Here is a 21,673-nt window from a genome sequence, read left to right as displayed (position 1 = left end):
GGCTCTGGCGAAGCTGAGAGAGGCATGTTTGGAGATAGCGAGGGTAGGGAAGCTCCGAGTGCCAGAGTTGGTGGGGCTGTGGAAGGGCTGCCTAGGGAAGGTGAGGGCCAGCAAGAGCTTTCAGTCCTGGCGCCTTTGGTGTGGGAGCAGTCGCTGGACGTTTCCCATTTCGGAGCTGGGCTCTGGCGAAGCTGAGAGAGAGCATGTTTGGAGATAGCGAGGGTAGGGAAGCTCCGAGTGCCTGTGCTTGTGGGGCTGTGGAAGGGCTGACTAGGGAAGGTGAGGGCCAGCAAGAGCTTTCAGTCCTGGCGCCTTTGGTGTGGGAGCAGTCGCTGGACGTTTCCCATTTTGGAGCTGGGCTCTGGCGAAGCTGAGAGAGAGCATGTTTGGAGTTAGCGAGGGTAGGGAAGCTCCGAGTGCCTGTGCTTGTGGGGCTGTGGAAGGGCTGCCTAGGGAAGGTGAGGGCCAGCAAGAGCTTTCAGTCCTGGCGCCTTTGGTGTGGGAGCAGTCGCTGGACGTTTCCCATTTCGGAGCTGGGCTCTGGCGAAGCTGAGAGAGAGCATGTTTGGAGTTAGCGAGGGTAGGGAAGCTCCGAGTGCCTGTGCTTGTGAGGCTGTGGAAGGGCTTCCTAGGGAAGGTGAGGGCCAGCAAGAGCTTTCAGTCCTGGCGCCTTTCGTGTGGGAGCAGTCGCTGGACGTTTCCCATTTCGGAGCTGGGCTCTGGCGAAGCTGAGAGAGAGGCATGTTTGGAGTTAGCGAGGGTAGGGAAGCTCCGAGTGCCAGAGTGTGTGGGGCTGTGGAAGGGCTGCCTAGGGAAGGTGAGGGCCAGCAAGAGCTTTCAGTCCTGGCGCCTTTGGTGTGGGAGCAGTCGCTGGACGTTTCCCATTTCGGAGCTGGGCTCTGGCGAAGCCGAGAGAGGCATGTTTGGAGATAGCGAGGGTAGGGAAGCTCCGAGTGCCAGAGTATGTGGGGCTGTGGAAGGGCTGCCTAGGGAAGGTGAGGGCCAGCAAGAGCTTTCAGTCCTGGCGCCTTTGGTGTGGGAGCAGTCGCTGGACGTTTCCCATTTTGGAGCTGGGCTCTGGCGAAGCCGAGAGAGAGGCATGTTTGGAGTTAGCGAGGGTAGGGAAACTTTGAGTGCCAGAGTTTGTGGGGCTGTGGAAGGGCTGCCTAGGGAAGGTGAGGGCCAGCAAGAGCTTTCAGTCCTGGCGTCTTTGGTGTGGGAGCAGTCGCAGGACGTTTCCCATTTCGGAGCTGGGCTCTGGCGAAGCTGAGAGAGAGCATCTTTGGATTTAACGAGAGTAGGGAAGCTCCGAGTGCCTGTGCTTGTGGGGCTGTGGAAGGGCTGCCTAGGGAAGGTGAGGGCCAGCAAGAGCTTTCAGTCCTGGCGCCTTTGGTGTGGGAGCAGTCGCTGGACGTTTCCCATTTCGGAGCTGGGCTCTGGCGAAGCTGAGAGAGAGCATGTTTGGCGATAGGGAGGGTAGGGAAGCTCCGAGTGCCAGAGAGTGTGGGGCTGTGGAAGGGCTGCCTAGGAAAGGTGAGGGCCAGCAAGAGCTTTCAGTCCTGGCGCCTTTGGTGTGGGAGCAGTCGCTGGACGTTTCCCATTTCGGAGCTGGGCTCTGGCGAAGCCGAGAGAGGCATGTTTGGAGATAGCGAGGGTAGGGAAGCTCCGAGTGCCAGAGTGTGTGGGGCTGTGGAAGGGCTGCCTAGGGAAGGAGAGGGCCAGCAAGAGCTTTCAGTCCTGGCGCCTTTGGTGTGGGAGCAGTCGCTGGACGTTTCCCATTTCGGAGCTGGGCTCTGGCGAAGCCGAGAGAGAGGCATGTTTGGCGATAGCGAGGGTAGGGAAGCTCCGAGTGCCAGAGTTTGTGGGGCTGTGGAAGGGCTGCCTAGGGAAGGTGAGGGCCAGCAAGAGCTTTCAGTCCTGGCGCCTTTGGTGTGGGAGCAGTCGCTGGACGTTTCCCATTTTGGAGCTGGGCTCTGGCGAAGCCGAGAGAGGCATGTTTGGAGATAGCGAGGGTAGGGAAGCTCCGAGTGCCAGAGTGTGTGGGGCTGTGGAAGGGCTGCCTAGGGAAGGTGAGGGCCAGCAAGAGCTTTCAGTCCTGGCGCCTTTGGTGTGGGAGCAGTCGCTGGACGTTTCCCATTTCGGAGCTGGGCTCTGGCGAAGCTGAGAGAGGCATGTTTGGAGATAGCGAGGGTAGGGAAGCTCCGAGTGCCAGAGTTTGTGGGGCTGTGGAAGGGCTGCCTAGGGAAGGTGAGGGCCAGCAAGAGCTTTCAGTCCTGGCGCCTTTGGTGTGGGAGCAGTCGCAGGACGTTTCCCATTTCGGAGCTGGGCTCTGGCGAAGCCGAGAGTGAGGCATGTTTGGAGATAGCGAGGGTAGGGAAGCTCCAAGTGCCTGTGCTTGTGGGGCTGTGGAAGGGCTGCCTAGGGAAGGTGAGGGCCAGCAAGAGCTTTCAGTCCTGGCGCCTTTGGTGTGGGAACAGTCGCTGGACGTTTCCCATTTCGGAGCTGGGCTCTGGCGAAGCCGAGAGAGAGAGCATGTTTGGCGATAGCGAGGGTAGGGAAGCTCCGAGTGCCAGAGTGTGTGGGGCTGTGGAAGGGCTGCCTAGGGAAGGTGAGGGCCAGCAAGAGCTTTCAGTCCTGGCGCCTTTGGTGTGGGAGCAGTCTCTTGACGTTTCCCATTTCGGAGCTGGGCTCTGGCGAAGCTGAGAGAGAGCATGTTTGGCGATAGCGAGGGTAGGGAAGCTCCGAGTGCCTGTGCTTGTGGGGCTGTGGAAGGGCTGCCTAGGGAAGGTGAGGGCCAGCAAGAGCTTTCAGTCCTGGCGCCTTTGGTGTGGGAGCAGTCGCTGGACGTTTCCCATTTCGGAGCTGGGCTCTGGCGAAGCCGAGAGAGGCATGTTTGGAGATAGCGAGGGTAGGGAAGCTCCGAGTGCCAGAGTGTGTGGGGCTGTGGAAGGGCTGCCTAGGGAAGGTGAGGGCCAGCAAGAGCTTTCAGTCCTGGCGCCTTTGGTGTGGGAGCAGTCGCTGGACGTTTCCCATTTCGGAGCTGGGCTCTGGCGCAGCTGAGAGAGAGCATGTTTGGAGATAGCGAGGGTAGGGAAGCTCCGAGTGCCTGTGCTTGTGGGGCTGTGGAAGGGCTGCCTAGGGAAGGTGAGGGCCAGCAAGAGCTTTCAGTCCTGGCGCCTTTGGTGTGGGAGCAGTCGCTGGACGTTTCCCATTTTGGAGCTGGGCTCTGGCGAAGCCGAGAGAGAGGCATGTTTGGAGTTAGCGAGGGTAGGGAAACTTTGAGTGCCAGAGTTTGTGGGGCTGTGGAAGGGCTGCCTAGGGAAGGTGAGGGCCAGCAAGAGCTTTCAGTCCTGGCGTCTTTGGTGTGGGAGCAGTCGCAGGACGTTTCCCATTTCGGAGCTGGGCTCTGGCGAAGCTGAGAGAGAGCATCTTTGGATTTAACGAGAGTAGGGAAGCTCCGAGTGCCTGTGCTTGTGGGGCTGTGGAAGGGCTGCCTAGGGAAGGTGAGGGCCAGCAAGAGCTTTCAGTCCTGGCGCCTTTGGTGTGGGAGCAGTCGCTGGACGTTTCCCATTTCGGAGCTGGGCTCTGGCGAAGCCGAGAGAGGCATGTTTGGAGATAGCGAGGGTAGGGAAGCTCCGAGTGCCAGAGTGTGTGGGGCTGTGGAAGGGCTGCCTAGGGAAGGTGAGGGCCAGCAAGAGCTTTCAGTCCTGGCGCCTTTGGTGTGGGAGCAGTCGCTGGACGTTTCCCATTTCGGAGCTGGGCTCTGGCGCAGCTGAGAGAGAGCATGTTTGGAGATAGCGAGGGTAGGGAAGCTCCGAGTGCCTGTGCTTGTGGGGCTGTGGAAGGGCTGCCTAGGGAAGGTGAGGGCCAGCAAGAGCTTTCAGTCCTGGCGCCTTTGGTGTGGGAGCAGTCGCTGGACGTTTCCCATTTCGGAGCTGGGCTCTGGCGAAGCCGAGAGAGGCATGTTTGGAGATAGCGAGGGTAGGGAAACTTTGAGTGCCAGAGTTTGTGGGGCTGTGGAAGGGCTGCCTAGGGAAGGTGAGGGCCAGCAAGAGCTTTCAGTCCTGGCGCCTTTGGTGTGGGAGCAGTTGCTGGACGTTTCCCATTTTGGAGCTGGGCTCTGGCGAAGCTGAGAGAGAGCATGTTTGGAGTTAGCGAGGGTAGGGAAGCTCCGAGTGCCTGTGCTTGTGGGGCTGTGGAAGGGCTGCCTAGGGAAGGTGAGGGCCAGCAAGAGCTTTCAGTCCTGGCGCCTTTGGTGTGGGAGCAGTCGCTGGACGTTTCCCATTTCGGAGCTGGGCTCTGGCGCAGCTGAGAGAGAGCATGTTTGGAGATAGCGAGGGTAGGGAAGCTCCGAGTGCCTGTGCTTGTGGGGCTGTGGAAGGGCTGCCTAGGGAAGGTGAGGGCCAGCAAGAGCTTTCAGTCCTGGCGCCTTTGGTGTGGGAGCAGTCGCTGGACGTTTCCCATTTCGGAGCTGGGCTCTGGCGAAGCCGAGAGAGGCATGTTTGGAGATAGCGAGGGTAGGGAAACTTTGAGTGCCAGAGTTGGTGGGGCTGTGGAAGGGCTGCCTAGGGAAGGTGAGGGCCAGCAAGAGCTTTCAGTCCTGGCGCCTTTGGTGTGGGAGCAGTCGCTGGACGTTTCCCATTTCGGAGCTGGGCTCTGGCGAAGCTGAGAGAGAGCATGTTTGGAGATAGCGAGGGTAGGGAAGCTCCGAGTGCCTGTGCTTGTGGGGCTGTGGAAGGGCTGACTAGGGAAGGTGAGGGCCAGCAAGAGCTTTCAGTCCTGGCGCCTTTGGTGTGGGAGCAGTCGCTGGACGTTTCCCATTTTGGAGCTGGGCTCTGGCGAAGCTGAGAGAGAGCATGTTTGGAGTTAGCGAGGGTAGGGAAGCTCCGAGTGCCTGTGCTTGTGGGGCTGTGGAAGGGCTGCCTAGGGAAGGTGAGGGCCAGCAAGAGCTTTCAGTCCTGGCGCCTTTGGTGTGGGAGCAGTCGCTGGACGTTTCCCATTTCGGAGCTGGGCTCTGGCGAAGCTGAGAGAGAGCATGTTTGGAGTTAGCGAGGGTAGGGAAGCTCCGAGTGCCTGTGCTTGTGAGGCTGTGGAAGGGCTTCCTAGGGAAGGTGAGGGCCAGCAAGAGCTTTCAGTCCTGGCGCCTTTCGTGTGGGAGCAGTCGCTGGACGTTTCCCATTTCGGAGCTGGGCTCTGGCGAAGCTGAGAGAGAGGCATGTTTGGAGTTAGCGAGGGTAGGGAAGCTCCGAGTGCCAGAGTGTGTGGGGCTGTGGAAGGGCTGCCTAGGGAAGGTGAGGGCCAGCAAGAGCTTTCAGTCCTGGCGCCTTTGGTGTGGGAGCAGTCGCTGGACGTTTCCCATTTCGGAGCTGGGCTCTGGCGAAGCCGAGAGAGGCATGTTTGGAGATAGCGAGGGTAGGGAAGCTCCGAGTGCCAGAGTATGTGGGGCTGTGGAAGGGCTGCCTAGGGAAGGTGAGGGCCAGCAAGAGCTTTCAGTCCTGGCGCCTTTGGTGTGGGAGCAGTCGCTGGACGTTTCCCATTTTGGAGCTGGGCTCTGGCGAAGCCGAGAGAGAGGCATGTTTGGAGTTAGCGAGGGTAGGGAAACTTTGAGTGCCAGAGTTTGTGGGGCTGTGGAAGGGCTGCCTAGGGAAGGTGAGGGCCAGCAAGAGCTTTCAGTCCTGGCGTCTTTGGTGTGGGAGCAGTCGCAGGACGTTTCCCATTTCGGAGCTGGGCTCTGGCGAAGCTGAGAGAGAGCATCTTTGGATTTAACGAGAGTAGGGAAGCTCCGAGTGCCTGTGCTTGTGGGGCTGTGGAAGGGCTGCCTAGGGAAGGTGAGGGCCAGCAAGAGCTTTCAGTCCTGGCGCCTTTGGTGTGGGAGCAGTCGCTGGACGTTTCCCATTTCGGAGCTGGGCTCTGGCGAAGCTGAGAGAGAGCATGTTTGGCGATAGGGAGGGTAGGGAAGCTCCGAGTGCCAGAGAGTGTGGGGCTGTGGAAGGGCTGCCTAGGAAAGGTGAGGGCCAGCAAGAGCTTTCAGTCCTGGCGCCTTTGGTGTGGGAGCAGTCGCTGGACGTTTCCCATTTCGGAGCTGGGCTCTGGCGAAGCCGAGAGAGGCATGTTTGGAGATAGCGAGGGTAGGGAAGCTCCGAGTGCCAGAGTGTGTGGGGCTGTGGAAGGGCTGCCTAGGGAAGGAGAGGGCCAGCAAGAGCTTTCAGTCCTGGCGCCTTTGGTGTGGGAGCAGTCGCTGGACGTTTCCCATTTCGGAGCTGGGCTCTGGCGAAGCCGAGAGAGAGGCATGTTTGGCGATAGCGAGGGTAGGGAAGCTCCGAGTGCCAGAGTTTGTGGGGCTGTGGAAGGGCTGCCTAGGGAAGGTGAGGGCCAGCAAGAGCTTTCAGTCCTGGCGCCTTTGGTGTGGGAGCAGTCGCTGGACGTTTCCCATTTTGGAGCTGGGCTCTGGCGAAGCCGAGAGAGGCATGTTTGGAGATAGCGAGGGTAGGGAAGCTCCGAGTGCCAGAGTGTGTGGGGCTGTGGAAGGGCTGACTAGGGAAGGTGAGGGCCAGCAAGAGCTTTCAGTCCTGGCGCCTTTGGTGTGGGAGCAGTCGCTGGACGTTTCCCATTTCGGAGCTGGGCTCTGGCGAAGCTGAGAGAGGCATGTTTGGAGATAGCGAGGGTAGGGAAGCTCCGAGTGCCAGAGTTTGTGGGGCTGTGGAAGGGCTGCCTAGGGAAGGTGAGGGCCAGCAAGAGCTTTCAGTCCTGGCGCCTTTGGTGTGGGAGCAGTCGCAGGACGTTTCCCATTTCGGAGCTGGGCTCTGGCGAAGCCGAGAGTGAGGCATGTTTGGAGATAGCGAGGGTAGGGAAGCTCCAAGTGCCTGTGCTTGTGGGGCTGTGGAAGGGCTGCCTAGGGAAGGTGAGGGCCAGCAAGAGCTTTCAGTCCTGGCGCCTTTGGTGTGGGAACAGTCGCTGGACGTTTCCCATTTCGGAGCTGGGCTCTGGCGAAGCCGAGAGAGAGAGCATGTTTGGCGATAGCGAGGGTAGGGAAGCTCCGAGTGCCAGAGTGTGTGGGGCTGTGGAAGGGCTGCCTAGGGAAGGTGAGGGCCAGCAAGAGCTTTCAGTCCTGGCGCCTTTGGTGTGGGAGCAGTCTCTTGACGTTTCCCATTTCGGAGCTGGGCTCTGGCGAAGCTGAGAGAGAGCATGTTTGGCGATAGCGAGGGTAGGGAAGCTCCGAGTGCCTGTGCTTGTGGGGCTGTGGAAGGGCTGCCTAGGGAAGGTGAGGGCCAGCAAGAGCTTTCAGTCCTGGCGCCTTTGGTGTGGGAGCAGTCGCTGGACGTTTCCCATTTCGGAGCTGGGCTCTGGCGAAGCCGAGAGAGGCATGTTTGGAGATAGCGAGGGTAGGGAAGCTCCGAGTGCCAGAGTGTGTGGGGCTGTGGAAGGGCTGCCTAGGGAAGGTGAGGGCCAGCAAGAGCTTTCAGTCCTGGCGCCTTTGGTGTGGGAGCAGTCGCTGGACGTTTCCCATTTCGGAGCTGGGCTCTGGCGCAGCTGAGAGAGAGCATGTTTGGAGATAGCGAGGGTAGGGAAGCTCCGAGTGCCTGTGCTTGTGGGGCTGTGGAAGGGCTGCCTAGGGAAGGTGAGGGCCAGCAAGAGCTTTCAGTCCTGGCGCCTTTGGTGTGGGAGCAGTCGCTGGACGTTTCCCATTTCGGAGCTGGGCTCTGGCGAAGCCGAGAGAGGCATGTTTGGAGATAGCGAGGGTAGGGAAACTTTGAGTGCCAGAGTTTGTGGGGCTGTGGAAGGGCTGCCTAGGGAAGGTGAGGGCCAGCAAGAGCTTTCAGTCCTGGCGCCTTTGGTGTGGGAGCAGTTGCTGGACGTTTCCCATTTTGGAGCTGGGCTCTGGCGAAGCTGAGAGAGAGCATGTTTGGAGTTAGCGAGGGTAGGGAAGCTCCGAGTGCCTGTGCTTGTGGGGCTGTGGAAGGGCTGCCTAGGGAAGGTGAGGGCCAGCAAGAGCTTTCAGTCCTGGCGCCTTTGGTGTGGGAGCAGTCGCTGGACGTTTCCCATTTCGGAGCTGGGCTCTGGCGAAGCTGAGAGAGAGCATGTTTGGAGTTAGCGAGGGTAGGGAAGCTCCGAGTGCCTGTGCTTGTGAGGCTGTGGAAGGGCTGCCTAGGGAAGGTGAGGGCCAGCAAGAGCTTTCAGTCCTGGCGCCTTTGGTGTGGGAGCAGTCGCTGGACGTTTCCCATTTCGGAGCTGGGCTCTGGCAAAGCCGAGAGAGGCATGTTTGGAGATAGCGAGGGTAGGGAAGCTCCGAGTGCCAGAGTGTGTGGGGCTGTGGAAGGGCTGCCTAGGGAAGGTGAGGGCCAACAAGAGCTTTCAGTCCTGGCGCCTTTGGTGTGGGAGCAGTCGCTGGACGTTTCCCATTTCGGAGCTGGGCTCTGGCGAAGCCGAGAGAGGCATGTTTGGAGATAGCGAGGGTAGGGAAGCTCCGAGTGCCAGAGTGTGTGGGGCTGTGGAAGGGCTGCCTAGGGAAGGTGAGGGCCAGCAAGAGCTTTCAGTCCTGGCGCCTTTGGTGTGGGAGCAGTCGCTGGACGTTTCCCATTTTGGAGCTGGGCTCTGGCGAAGCTGAGAGAGGCATGTTTGGAGATAGCGAGGGTAGGGAAGCTCCGAGTGCCAGAGTTTGTGGGGCTGTGGAAGGGCTGCCTAGGGAAGGAGAGGGCCAGCAAGAGCTTTCAGTCCTGGCGCCTTTGGTGTGGGAGCAGTCGCAGGACGTTTCCCATTTCGGAGCTGGGCTCTGGCGAAGCCGAGAGAGAGGCATGTTTGGAGTTAGCGAGGGTAGGGAAGCTCCGAGTGCCAGAGTGTGTGGGGCTGTGGAAGGGCTGCCTAGGGAAGGTGAGGGCCAGCAAGAGCTTTCAGTCCTGGCGCCTTTGGTGTGGGAGCAGTCGCTGGACGTTTCCCATTTCGGAGCTGGGCTCTGGCGCAGCTGAGAGAGAGCATGTTTGGAGATAGCGAGGGTAGGGAAGCTCCGAGTGCCAGAGTGTGTGGGGCTGTGGAAGGGCTGCCTAGGGAAGGTGAGGGCCAGCAAGAGCTTTCAGTCCTGGCGCCTTTGGTGTGGGAGCAGTCGCTGGACGTTTCCCATTTCGGAGCTGGGCTCTGGCGCAGCTGAGAGAGAGCATGTTTGGAGATAGCGAGGGTAGGGAAGCTCCGAGTGCCTGTGCTTGTGGGGCTGTGGAAGGGCTGCCTAGGGAAGGTGAGGGCCAGCAAGAGCTTTCAGTCCTGGCGCCTTTGGTGTGGGAGCAGTCGCTGGACGTTTCCCATTTCGGAGCTGGGCTCTGGCGAAGCCGAGAGAGGCATGTTTGGAGATAGCGAGGGTAGGGAAACTTTGAGTGCCAGAGTTTGTGGGGCTGTGGAAGGGCTGCCTAGGGAAGGTGAGGGCCAGCAAGAGCTTTCAGTCCTGGCGCCTTTGGTGTGGGAGCAGTCGCAGGACGTTTCCCATTTCGGAGCTGGGCTCTGGCGAAGCTGAGAGAGAGCATGTTTGGAGATAGCGAGGGTAGGGAAGCTCCGAGTGCCTGTGCTTGTGGGGCTGTGGAAGGGCTGCCTAGGGAAGGTGAGGGCCAGCAAGAGCTTTCAGTCCTGGCGCCTTTGGTGTGGGAGCAGTCGCTGGACGTTTCCCATTTCGGAACTGGGCTCTGGCGAAGCCGAGAGAGAGCGTGTTTGGCGATAGCGAGGGTAGGGAAGCTCCGAGTGCCAGAGTGTGTGGGGCTGTGGAAGGGCTGCCTAGGGAAGGTGAGGGCCAGCAAGAGCTTTCAGTCCTGGCGCCTTTGGTGTGGGAGCAGTCGCTGGACGTTTCCCATTTCGGAGCTGGGCTCTGGCGAAGCCGAGAGAGGCATGTTTGGAGATAGCGAGGGTAGGGAAGCTCCGAGTGCCAGAGTGTGTGGGGCTGTGGAAGGGCTGCCTAGGGAAGGAGAGGGCCAGCAAGAGCTTTCAGTCCTGGCGCCTTTGGTGTGGGAGCAGTCGCAGGACGTTTCCCATTTCGGAGCTGGGCTCTGGCGAAGCCGAGAGAGAGGCATGTTTGGCGATAGCGAGGGTAGGGAAGCTCCGAGTGCCAGAGTTTGTGGGGCTGTGGAAGGGCTGCCTAGGGAAGGTGAGGGCCAGCAAGAGCTTTCAGTCCTGGCGCCTTTGGTGTGGGAGCAGTCGCTGGACGTTTCCCATTTTGGAGCTGGGCTCTGGCGAAGCCGAGAGAGGCATGTTTGGAGATAGCGAGGGTAGGGAAGCTCCGAGTGCCAGAGTGTGTGGGGCTGTGGAAGGGCTGACTAGGGAAGGTGAGGGCCAGCAAGAGCTTTCAGTCCTGGCGCCTTTGGTGTGGGAGCAGTCGCTGGACGTTTCCCATTTCGGAGCTGGGCTCTGGCGAAGCCGAGAGAGGCATGTTTGGAGATAGCGAGGGTAGGGAAGCTCCGAGTGCCAGAGTGTGTGGGGCTGTGGAAGGGCTGCCTAGGGAAGGAGAGGGCCAGCAAGAGCTTTCAGTCCTGGCGCCTTTGGTGTGGGAGCAGTCGCAGGACGTTTCCCATTTCGGAGCTGGGCTCTGGCGAAGCCGAGAGAGAGGCATGTTTGGCGATAGCGAGGGTAGGGAAGCTCCGAGTGCCAGAGTTTGTGGGGCTGTGGAAGGGCTGCCTAGGGAAGGTGAGGGCCAGCAAGAGCTTTCAGTCCTGGCGCCTTTGGTGTGGGAGCAGTCGCTGGACGTTTCCCATTTTGGAGCTGGGCTCTGGCGAAGCCGAGAGAGGCATGTTTGGACATAGCGAGGGTAGGGAAGCTCCGAGTGCCAGAGTGTGTGGGGCTGTGGAAGGGCTGCCTAGGGAAGGTGAGGGCCAGCAAGAGCTTTCAGTCCTGGCGCCTTTGGTGTGGGAGCAGTCGCTGGACGTTTCCCATTTCGGAGCTGGGCTCTGGCGAAGCTGAGAGAGGCATGTTTGGAGATAGCGAGGGTAGGGAAGCTCCGAGTGCCAGAGTTTGTGGGGCTGTGGAAGGGCTGCCTAGGGAAGGTGAGGGCCAGCAAGAGCTTTCAGTCCTGGCGCCTTTGGTGTGGGAGCAGTCGCAGGACGTTTCCCATTTCGGAGCTGGGCTCTGGCGAAGCCGAGATTGAGGCATGTTTGGAGATAGCGAGGGTAGGGAAGCTCCAAGTGCCTGTGCTTGTGGGGCTGTGGAAGGGCTGCCTAGGGAAGGTGAGGGCCAGCAAGAGCTTTCAGTCCTGGCGCCTTTGGTGTGGGAACAGTCGCTGGACGTTTCCCATTTCGGAGCTGGGCTCTGGCGAAGCCGAGAGAGAGAGCATGTTTGGCGATAGGGAGGGTAGGGAAGCTCCGAGTGCCAGAGTGTGTGGGGCTGTGGAAGGGCTGCCTAGGGAAGGTGAGGGCCAGCAAGAGCTTTCAGTCCTGGCGCCTTTGGTGTGGGAGCAGTCGCTGGACGTTTCCCATTTCGGAGCTGGGCTCTGGCGAAGCCGAGAGAGGCATGTTTGGAGATAGCGAGGGTAGGGAAACTTTGAGTGCCAGAGTTTGTGGGGCTGTGGAAGGGCTGCCTAGGGAAGGTGAGGGCCAGCAAGAGCTTTCAGTCCTGGCGCCTTTGGTGTGGGAGCAGTCGCTGGACGTTTCCCATTTCGGAGCTGGGCTCTGGCGAAGCTGAGAGAGAGCATGTTTGGAGTTAGCGAGGGTAGGGAAGCTCCGAGTGCCTGTGCTTGTGGGGCTGTGGAAGGGCTGCCTAGGGAAGGTGAGGGCCAGCAAGAGCTTTCAGTCCTGGCGCCTTTGGTGTGGGAGCAGTCGCTGGACGTTTCCCATTTCGGAGCTGGGCTCTGGCGAAGCTGAGAGAGAGCATGTTTGGAGTTAGCGAGGGTAGGGAAGCTCCGAGTGCCTGTGCTTGTGAGGCTGTGGAAGGGCTGCCTAGGGAAGGTGAGGGCCAGCAAGAGCTTTCAGTCCTGGCGCCTTTGGTGTGGGAACAGTCACTGGACGTTTCCCATTTCGGAGCTGGGCTCTGGCGAAGCTGAGAGAGAGGCATGTTTGGAGTTAGCGAGGGTAGGGAAGCTCCGAGTGCCAGAGTGTGTGGGGCTGTGGAAGGGCTGCCTAGGGAAGGTGAGGGCCAGCAAGAGCTTTCAGTCCTGGCGCCTTTGGTGTGGGAGCAGTCGCTGGACGTTTCCCATTTCGGAGCTGGGCTCTGGCGAAGCCGAGAGAGGCATGTTTGGAGATAGCGAGGGTAGGGAAGCTCCGAGTGCCAGAGTGTGTGGGGCTGTGGAAGGGCTGCCTAGGGAAGGTGAGGGCCAGCAAGAGCTTTCAGTCCTGGCGCCTTTGGTGTGGGAGCAGTCGCTGGACGTTTCCCATTTTGGAGCTGGGCTCTGGCGAAGCCGAGAGAGAGGCATGTTTGGAGTTAGCGAGGGTAGGGAAACTTTGAGTGCCAGAGTTTGTGGGGCTGTGGAAGGGCTGCCTAGGGAAGGTGAGGGCCAGCAAGAGCTTTCAGTCCTGGCGCCTTTGGTGTGGGAGCAGTCGCAGGACGTTTCCCATTTCGGAGCTGGGCTCTGGCGAAGCTGAGAGAGAGCATCTTTGGAGTTAACGAGAGTAGGGAAGCTCCGAGTGCCTGTGCTTGTGGGGCTGTGGAAGGGCTGCCTAGGGAAGGTGAGGGCCAGCAAGAGCTTTCAGTCCTGGCGCCTTTGGTGTGGGAGCAGTCGCTGGACGTTTCCCATTTCGGAGCTGGGCTCTGGCGAAGCCGAGAGAGAGCATGTTTGGCGATAGGGAGGGTAGGGAAGCTCCGAGTGCCAGAGAGTGTGGGGCTGTGGAAGGGCTGCCTAGGGAAGGTGAGGGCCAGCAAGAGCTTTCAGTCCTGGCGCCTTTGGTGTGGGAGCAGTCGCTGGACGTTTCCCATTTCGGAGCTGGGCTCTGGCGAAGCCGAGAGAGGCATGTTTGGAGATAGCGAGGGTAGGGAAGCTCCGAGTGCCAGAGTGTGTGGGGCTGTGGAAGGGCTGCCTAGGGAAGGAGAGGGCCAGCAAGAGCTTTCAGTCCTGGCGCCTTTGGTGTGGGAGCAGTCGCAGGACGTTTCCCATTTCGGAGCTGGGCTCTGGCGAAGCCGAGAGAGAGGCATGTTTGGCGATAGCGAGGGTAGGGAAGCTCCGAGTGCCAGAGTTTGTGGGGCTGTGGAAGGGCTGCCTAGGGAAGGTGAGGGCCAGCAAGAGCTTTCAGTCCTGGCGCCTTTGGTGTGGGAGCAGTCGCTGGACGTTTCCCATTTCGGAGCTGGGCTCTGGCGAAGCCGAGAGAGGCATGTTTGGAGATAGCGAGGGTAGGGAAGCTCCGAGTGCCAGAGTGTGTGGGGCTGTGGAAGGGCTGACTAGGGAAGGTGAGGGCCAGCAAGAGCTTTCAGTCCTGGCGCCTTTGGTGTGGGAGCAGTCGCTGGACGTTTCCCATTTCGGAGCTGGGCTCTGGCGAAGCTGAGAGAGGCATGTTTGGAGATAGCGAGGGTAGGGAAGCTCCGAGTGCCTGTGCTTGTGAGGCTGTGGAAGGGCTGCCTAGGGAAGGTGAGGGCCAGCAAGAGCTTTCAGTCCTGGCGCCTTTGGTGTGGGAGCAGTCGCAGGACGTTTCCCATTTCGGAGCTGGGCTCTGGCGAAGCCGAGAGCGAGGCATGTTTGGAGATAGCGAGGGTAGGGAAGCTCCGAGTGCCTGTGCTTGTGGGGCTGTGGAAGGGCTGCCTAGGGAAGGTGAGGGCCAGCAAGAGCTTTCAGTCCTGGCGCCTTTGGTGTGGGAACAGTCGCTGGACGTTTCCCATTTCGGAGCTGGGCTCTGGCGAAGCCGAGAGAGAGCATGTTTGGCGATAGCGAGGGTAGGGAAGCTCCGAGTGCCAGAGTTTGTGGGGCTGTGGAAGGGCTGCCTAGGGAAGGTGAGGGCCAGCAAGAGCTTTCAGTCCTGGCGCCTTTGGTGTGGGAGCAGTCGCTGGACGTTTCCCATTTCGGAGCTGGGCTCTGGCGAAGCTGAGAGAGGCATGTTTGGAGATAGCGAGGGTAGGGAAGCTCCGAGTGCCAGAGTTTGTGGGGCTGTGGAAGGGCTGCCTAGGGAAGGTGAGGGCCAGCAAGAGCTTTCAGTCCTGGCGCCTTTGGTGTGGGAGCAGTCGCAGGACGTTTCCCATTTCGGAGCTGGGCTCTGGCGAAGCCGAGAGTGAGGCATGTTTGGAGATAGCGAGGGTAGGGAAGCTCCAAGTGCCTGTGCTTGTGGGGCTGTGGAAGGGCTGCCTAGGGAAGGTGAGGGCCAGCAAGAGCTTTCAGTCCTGGCGCCTTTGGTGTGGGAACAGTCGCTGGACGTTTCCCATTTCGGAGCTGGGCTCTGGCGAAGCCGAGAGAGAGAGCATGTTTGGCGATAGCGAGGGTAGGGAAGCTCCGAGTGCCAGAGTGTGTGGGGCTGTGGAAGGGCTGCCTAGGGAAGGTGAGGGCCAGCAAGAGCTTTCAGTCCTGGCGCCTTTGGTGTGGGAGCAGTCGCTGGACGTTTCCCATTTCGGAGCTGGGCTCTGGCGAAGCCGAGAGAGGCATGTTTGGAGATAGCGAGGGTAGGGAAGCTCCGAGTGCCAGAGTGTGTGGGGCTGTGGAAGGGCTGACTAGGGAAGGTGAGGGCCAGCAAGAGCTTTCAGTCCTGGCGCCTTTGGTGTGGGAGCAGTCGCTGGACGTTTCCCATTTCGGAGCTGGGCTCTGGCGAAGCTGAGAGAGGCATGTTTGGAGATAGCGAGGGTAGGGAAGCTCCGAGTGCCTGTGCTTGTGAGGCTGTGGAAGGGCTGCCTAGGGAAGGTGAGGGCCAGCAAGAGCTTTCAGTCCTGGCGCCTTTGGTGTGGGAGCAGTCGCAGGACGTTTCCCATTTCGGAGCTGGGCTCTGGCGAAGCCGAGAGCGAGGCATGTTTGGAGATAGCGAGGGTAGGGAAGCTCCGAGTGCCTGTGCTTGTGGGGCTGTGGAAGGGCTGCCTAGGGAAGGTGAGGGCCAGCAAGAGCTTTCAGTCCTGGCGCCTTTGGTGTGGGAACAGTCGCTGGACGTTTCCCATTTCGGAGCTGGGCTCTGGCGAAGCCGAGAGAGAGCATGTTTGGCGATAGCGAGGGTAGGGAAGCTCCGAGTGCCAGAGTTTGTGGGGCTGTGGAAGGGCTGCCTAGGGAAGGTGAGGGCCAGCAAGAGCTTTCAGTCCTGGCGCCTTTGGTGTGGGAGCAGTCGCTGGACGTTTCCCATTTCGGAGCTGGGCTCTGGCGAAGCTGAGAGAGGCATGTTTGGAGATAGCGAGGGTAGGGAAGCTCCGAGTGCCAGAGTTTGTGGGGCTGTGGAAGGGCTGCCTAGGGAAGGTGAGGGCCAGCAAGAGCTTTCAGTCCTGGCGCCTTTGGTGTGGGAGCAGTCGCAGGACGTTTCCCATTTCGGAGCTGGGCTCTGGCGAAGCCGAGAGTGAGGCATGTTTGGAGATAGCGAGGGTAGGGAAGCTCCAAGTGCCTGTGCTTGTGGGGCTGTGGAAGGGCTGCCTAGGGAAGGTGAGGGCCAGCAAGAGCTTTCAGTCCTGGCGCCTTTGGTGTGGGAACAGTCGCTGGACGTTTCCCATTTCGGAGCTGGGCTCTGGCGAAGCCGAGAGAGAGAGCATGTTTGGCGATAGCGAGGGTAGGGAAGCTCCGAGTGCCAGAGTGTGTGGGGCTGTGGAAGGGCTGCCTAGGGAAGGTGAGGGCCAGCAAGAGCTTTCAGTCCTGGCGCCTTTGGTGTGGGAGCAGTCTCTGGACGTTTCCCATTTCGGAGCTGGGCTCTGGCGAAGCTGAGAGAGAGCATGTTTGGCGATAGCGAGGGTAGGGAAGCTCCGAGTGCCTGTGCTTGTGGGGCTGTGGAAGGGCTGCCTAGGGAAGGTGAGGGCCAGCAAGAGCTTTCAGTCCTGGCGCCTTTGGTGTGGGAGCAGTCGCTGGACGTTTCCCATTTCGGAGCTGGGCTCTGGCGAAGCCGAGAGAGGCATGTTTGGAGTTAGCGAGGGTAGGGAAGCTCCGAGTGCCTGTGCTTGTGGGGCTGTGGAAGGGCTGCCTAGGGAAGGTGAGGGCCAGCAAGAGCTTTCAGTCCTGGCGCCTTTGGTGTGGGAGCAGTCGCTGGACGTTTCCCATTTCGGAGCTGGGCTCTGGCGCAGCTGAGAGAGAGCATGTTTGGAGATAGCGAGGGTAGGGAAGCTCCAAGTGCCTGTGCTTGTGGGGCTGTGGAAGGGCTGCCTAGGGAAGGTGAGGGCCAGCAAGAGCTTTCAGTCCTGGCGCCTTTGGTGTGGGAGCAGTCGCAGGACGTTTCCCATTTCGGAGCTGGGCTCTGGCGAAGCCGAGAGAGGCATGTTTGGAGATAGCGAGGGTAGGGAAACTTTGAGTGCCAGAGTTTGTGGGGCTGTGGAAGGGCTGCCTAGGGAAGGTGAGGGCCAGCAAGAGCTTTCAGTCCTGGCGCCTTTGGTGTGGGAGCAGTCGCTGGACGTTTCCCATTTTGGAGCTGGGCTCTGGCGAAGCTGAGAGAGAGCATGTTTGGAGTTAGCGAGGGTAGGGAAGCTCCGAGTGCCTGTGCTTGTGGGGCTGTGGAAGGGCTGCCTAGGGAAGGTGAGGGCCAGCAAGAGCTTTCAGTCCTGGCGCCTTTGGTGTGGGAGCAGTCTCTGGACGTTTCCCATTTCGGAGCTGGGCTCTGGCGAAGCTGAGAGAGAGCATGTTTGGCGATAGCGAGGGTAGGGAAGCTCCGAGTGCCAGAGTGTGTGGGGCTGTGGAAGGGCTGCCTAGGGAAGGTGAGGGCCAGCAAGAGCTTTCAGTCCTGGCGCCTTTGGTGTGGGAGCAGTCGCTGGACGTTTCCCATTTTGGAGCTGGGCTCTGGCGAAGCCGAGAGAGAGGCATGTTTGGAGTTAGCGAGGGTAGGGAAACTTTGAGTGCCAGAGTTTGTGGGGCTGTGGAAGGGCTGCCTAGGGAAGGTGAGGGCCAGCAAGAGCTTTCAGTCCTGGCGCCTTTGGTGTGGGAGCAGTCGCAGGACGTTTCCCATTTCGGAGCTGGGCTCTGGCGAAGCTGAGAGAGAGCATCTTTGGAGTTAACGAGAGTAGGGAAGCTCCGAGTGCCTGTGCTTGTGGGGCTGTGGAAGGGCTGCCTAGGGAAGGTGAGGGCCAGCAAGAGCTTTCAGTCCTGGCGCCTTTGGTGTGGGAGCAGTCGCTGGACGTTTCCCATTTCGGAGCTGGGCTCTGGCGAAGCTGAGAGAGAGCATGTTTGGAGATAGCGAGGGTAGGGAAGCTCCGAGTGCCAGAGAGTGTGGGGCTGTGGAAGGGCTGCCTAGGGAAGGTGAGGGCCAGCAAGAGCTTTCAGTCCTGGCGCCTTTGGTGTGGGAGCAGTCGCTGGACGTTTCCCATTTCGGAGCTGGGCTCTGGCGAAGCCGAGAGAGGCATGTTTGGAGATAGCGAGGGTAGGGAAGCTCCGAGTGCCAGAGTGTGTGGGGCTGTGGAAGGGCTGCCTAGGGAAGGAGAGGGCCAGCAAGAGCTTTCAGTCCTGGCGCCTTTGGTGTGGGAGCAGTCGCTGGACGTTTCCCATTTCGGAGCTGGGCTCTGGCGAAGCTGAGAGAGGCATGTTTGGAGATAGCGAGGGTAGGGAAGCTCTGAGTGCCTGTGCTTGTGGGGCTGTGGAAGGGCTGCCTAGGGAAGGTGAGGGCCAGCAAGAGCTTTCAGTCCTGGCGCCTTTGGTGTGGGAGCAGTCGCTGGACGTTTCCCATTTCGGAGCTGGGCTCTGGCGAAGCCGAGAGTGAGGCATGTTTGGCGATAGCGAGGGTAGGGAATCTTTGAGTGCCTGTGCTTGTGGGGCTGTGGAAGGGCTGCCTAGGGAAGGTGAGGGCCAGCAAGAGCTTTCAGTCCTGGCGCCTTTGGTGTGGGAACAGTCGCTGGACGTTTCCCATTTTGGAGCTGGGCTCTGGCGAAGCCGAGAGAGAGCATGTTTGGCGATAGCGAGGGTAGGGAAGCTCCGAGTGCCAGAGTGTGTGGGGCTGTGGAAGGGCTGCCTAGGGAAGGTGAGGGCCAGCAAGAGCTTTCAGTCCTGGCGCCTTTGGTGTGGGAGCAGTCTCTGGACGTTTCCCATTTCGGAGCTGGGCTCTGGCGAAGCTGAGAGAGAGCATGTTTGGCGATAGCGAGGGTAGGGAAGCTCCGAGTGCCTGTGCTTGTGGGGCTGTGGAAGGGCTGCCTAGGGAAGGTGAGGGCCAGCAAGAGCTTTCAGTCCTGGCGCCTTTGGTGTGGGAGCAGTCGCTGGACGTTTCCCATTTCGGAGCTGGGCTCTGGCGAAGCTGAGAGAGGCATGTTTGGAGATAGCGAGGGTAGGGAAACTTTGAGTGCCAGAGTTTGTGGGGCTGTGGAAGGGCTGCCTAGGGAAGGTGAGGGCCAGCAAGAGCTTTCAGTCCTGGCGCCTTTGGTGTGGGAGCAGTTGCTGGACGTTTCCCATTTCGGAGCTGGGCTCTGGCGAAGCTGAGAGAGAGCATGTTTGGAGATAGCGAGGGTAGGGAAGCTCCGAGTGCCTGTGCTTGTGGGGCTGTGGAAGGGCTGCCTAGGGAAGGTGAGGGCCAGCAAGAGCTTTCAGTCCTGGCGCCTTTGGTGTGGGAACAGTCGCTGGACGTTTCCCATTTCGGAACTGTGCTCTGGCGAAGCCGAGAGAGAGCGTGTTTGGCGATAGCGAGGGTAGGGAAGCTCCGAGTGCCAGAGTGTGTGGGGCTGTGGAAGGGCTGCCTAGGGAAGGTGAGGGCCAGCAAGAGCTTTCAGTCCTGGCGCCTTTGGTGTGGGAGCAGTCGCTGGACGTTTCCCATTTTGGAGCTGGGCTCTGGCGAAGCTGAGAGAGAGCATGTTTGGAGTTAGCGAGGGTAGGGAAGCTCCGAGTGCCTGTGCTTGTGGGCCTGTGGAAGGGCTGCCTAGGGAAGGTGAGGGCCAGCAAGAGCTTTCAGTCCTGGTGCCTTTGGTGTGGGAGCAGTCGCTGGACGTTTCCCATTTCGGAGCTGGGCTCTGGCGCAGCTGAGAGAGAGCATGTTTGGAGTTAGCGAGGGTAGGGAAGCTCCGAGTGCCTGTGCTTGTGAGGCTGTGGAAGGGCTGCCTAGGGAAGGTGAGGGCCAGCAAGAGCTTTCAGTCCTGGCGCCTTTCGTGTGGGAGCAGTCGCTGGACGTTTCCCATTTCGGAGCTGGGCTCTGGCGAAGCTGAGAGAGAGGCATGTTTGGAGTTAGCGAGGGTAGGGAAGCTCCGAGTGCCAGAGTGTGTGGGGCTGTGGAAGGGCTGCCTAGGGAAGGTGAGGGCCAGCAAGAGCTTTCAGTCCTGGCGCCTTTGGTGTAGGAGCAGTCGCTGGACGTTTCCCATTTCGGAGCTGGGCTCTGGCGAAGCCGAGAGAGGCATGTTTGGAGATAGCGAGGGTAGGGAAGCTCCGAGTGCCAGAGTGTGTGGGGCTGTGGAAGGGCTGCCTAGGGAAGGTGAGGGCCAGCAAGAGCTTTCAGTCCTGGCGCCTTTGGTGTGGGAGCAGTCGCTGGACGTTTCCCATTTCGGAGCTGGGCTCTGGCGAAGCCGAGAGAGGCATGTTTGGAGATAGCGAGGGTAGGGAAGCTCCGAGTGCCAGAGTGTGTGGGGCTGTGGAAGGGCTGCCTAGGGAAGGTGAGGGCCAGCAAGAGCTTTCAGTCCTGGCGCCTTTGGTGTGGGAGCAGTCGCTGGACGTTTCCCATTTTGGAGCTGGGCTCTGGCGAAGCTGAGAGAGGCATGTTTGGAGATAGCGAGGGTAGGGAAGCTCCGAGTGCCAGAGTTTGTGGGGCTGTGGAAGGGCTGCCTAGGGAAGGTGAGGGCCAGCAAGAGCTTTCAGTCCTGGCGCCTTTGGTGTGGGAGCAGTCGCAGGACGTTTCCCATTTCGGAGCTGGGCTCTGGCGAAGCCGAGAGTGAGGCATGTTTGGAGATAGCGAGGGTAGGGAAGCTCCGAGTGCCAGAGTGTGTGGGGCTGTGGAAGGGCTGCCTAGGGAAGGTGAGGGCCAGCAAGAGCTTTCAGTCCTGGCGCCTTTGGTGTGGGAGCAGTCGCTGGACGTTTCCCATTTCGGAGCTGGGCTCTGGCGAAGCCGAGAGAGGCATGTTTGGAGTTAGCGAGGGTAGGGAAACTTTGAGTGCCAGAGTTTGTGGGGCTGTGGAAGGGCTGCCTAGGGAAAGTGAGGGCCAGCAAGAGCTTTCAGTCCTGGCGCCTTTGGTGTGGGAGCAGTTGCTGGACGTTTCCCATTTCGGAGCTGGGCTCTGGCGAAGCTGAGAGAGAGCATGTTTGGAGATAGCGAGGGTAGGGAAGCTCCGAGTGCCTGTGCTTGTGGGGCTGTGGAAGGGCTGCCTAGGGAAGGTGAGGGCCAGCAAGAGCTTTCAGTCCTGGTGCCTTTGGTGTGGGAGCAGTCGCTGGACGTTTCCCATTTCGGAACTGGGCTCTGGCGAAGCCGAGAGAGAGCGTGTTTGGCGATAGCGAGGGTAGGGAAGCTCCGAGTGCCAGAGTGTGTGGGGCTGTGGAAGGGCTGCCTAGGGAAGGTGAGGGCCAGCAAGAGCTTTCAGTCCTGGCGCCTTTGGTGTGGGAGCAGTCGCTGGACGTTTCCCATTTTGGAGCTGGGCTCTGGCGAAGCTGAGAGAGAGCATGTTTGGAGTTAGCGAGGGTAGGGAAGCTCCGAGTGCCTGTGCTTGTGGGGCTGTGGAAGGGCTGCCTAGGGAAGGTGAGGGCCAGCAAGAGCTTTCAGTCCTGGTGCCTTTGGTGTGGGAGCAGTCGCTGGACGTTTCCCATTTCGGAGCTGGGCTCTGGCGAAGCTGAGAGAGAGCATGTTTGGAGTTAGCGAGGGTAGGGAAGCTCCGAGTGCCTGTGCTTGTGAGGCTGTGGAAGGGCTGCCTAGGGAAGGTGAGGGCCAGCAAGAGCTTTCAGTCCTGGCGCCTTTCGTGTGGGAGCAGTCGCTGGACGTTTCCCATTTCGGAGCTGGGCTCTGGCGAAGCCGAGAGAGAGGCATGTTTGGAGTTAGCGAGGGTAGGGAAGCTCCGAGTGCCAGAGTGTGTGGGGCTGTGGAAGGGCTGCCTAGGGAAGGTGAGGGCCAGCAAGAGCTTTCAGTCCTGGCGCCTTTGGTGTAGGAGCAGTCGCTGGACGTTTCCCATTTCGGAGCTGGGCTCTGGCGAAGCCGAGAGAGGCATGTTTGGAGTTAGCGAGGGTAGGGAAGCTCCGAGTGCCAGAGTGTGTGGGGCTGTGGAAGGGCTGCCTAGGGAAGGTGAGGGCCAGCAAGAGCTTTCAGTCCTGGCGCCTTTGGTGTGGGAGCAGTCGCTGGACGTTTCCCATTTCGGAGCTGGGCTCTGGCGAAGCCGAGAGAGAGGCATGTTTGGAGTTAGCGAGGGTAGGGAAACTTTGAGTGCCAGAGTTTGTGGGGCTGTGGAAGGGCTGCCTAGGGAAGGTGAGGGCCAGCAAGAGCTTTCAGTCCTGGCGCCTTTGGTGTGGGAGCAGTCGCTGGACGTTTCCCATTTCGGAGCTGGGCTCTGGCGAAGCCGAGAGAGGCATGTTTGGAGATAGCGAGGGTAGGGAAGCTCCGAGTGCCAGAGTGTGTGGGGCTGTGGAAGGGCTGACTAGGGAAGGTGAGGGCCAGCAAGAGCTTTCAGTCCTGGCGCCTTTGGTGTGGGAGCAGTCGCTGGACGTTTCCCATTTCGGAGCTGGGCTCTGGCGAAGCTGAGAGAG

This window comes from Aptenodytes patagonicus, chromosome 5 (assembly GCF_965638725.1).
Source record: "Aptenodytes patagonicus chromosome 5, bAptPat1.pri.cur, whole genome shotgun sequence".
Taxonomy (NCBI): domain Eukaryota; kingdom Metazoa; phylum Chordata; class Aves; order Sphenisciformes; family Spheniscidae; genus Aptenodytes; species Aptenodytes patagonicus.
Note: the sequence above shows the minus strand (reverse complement) of the source record.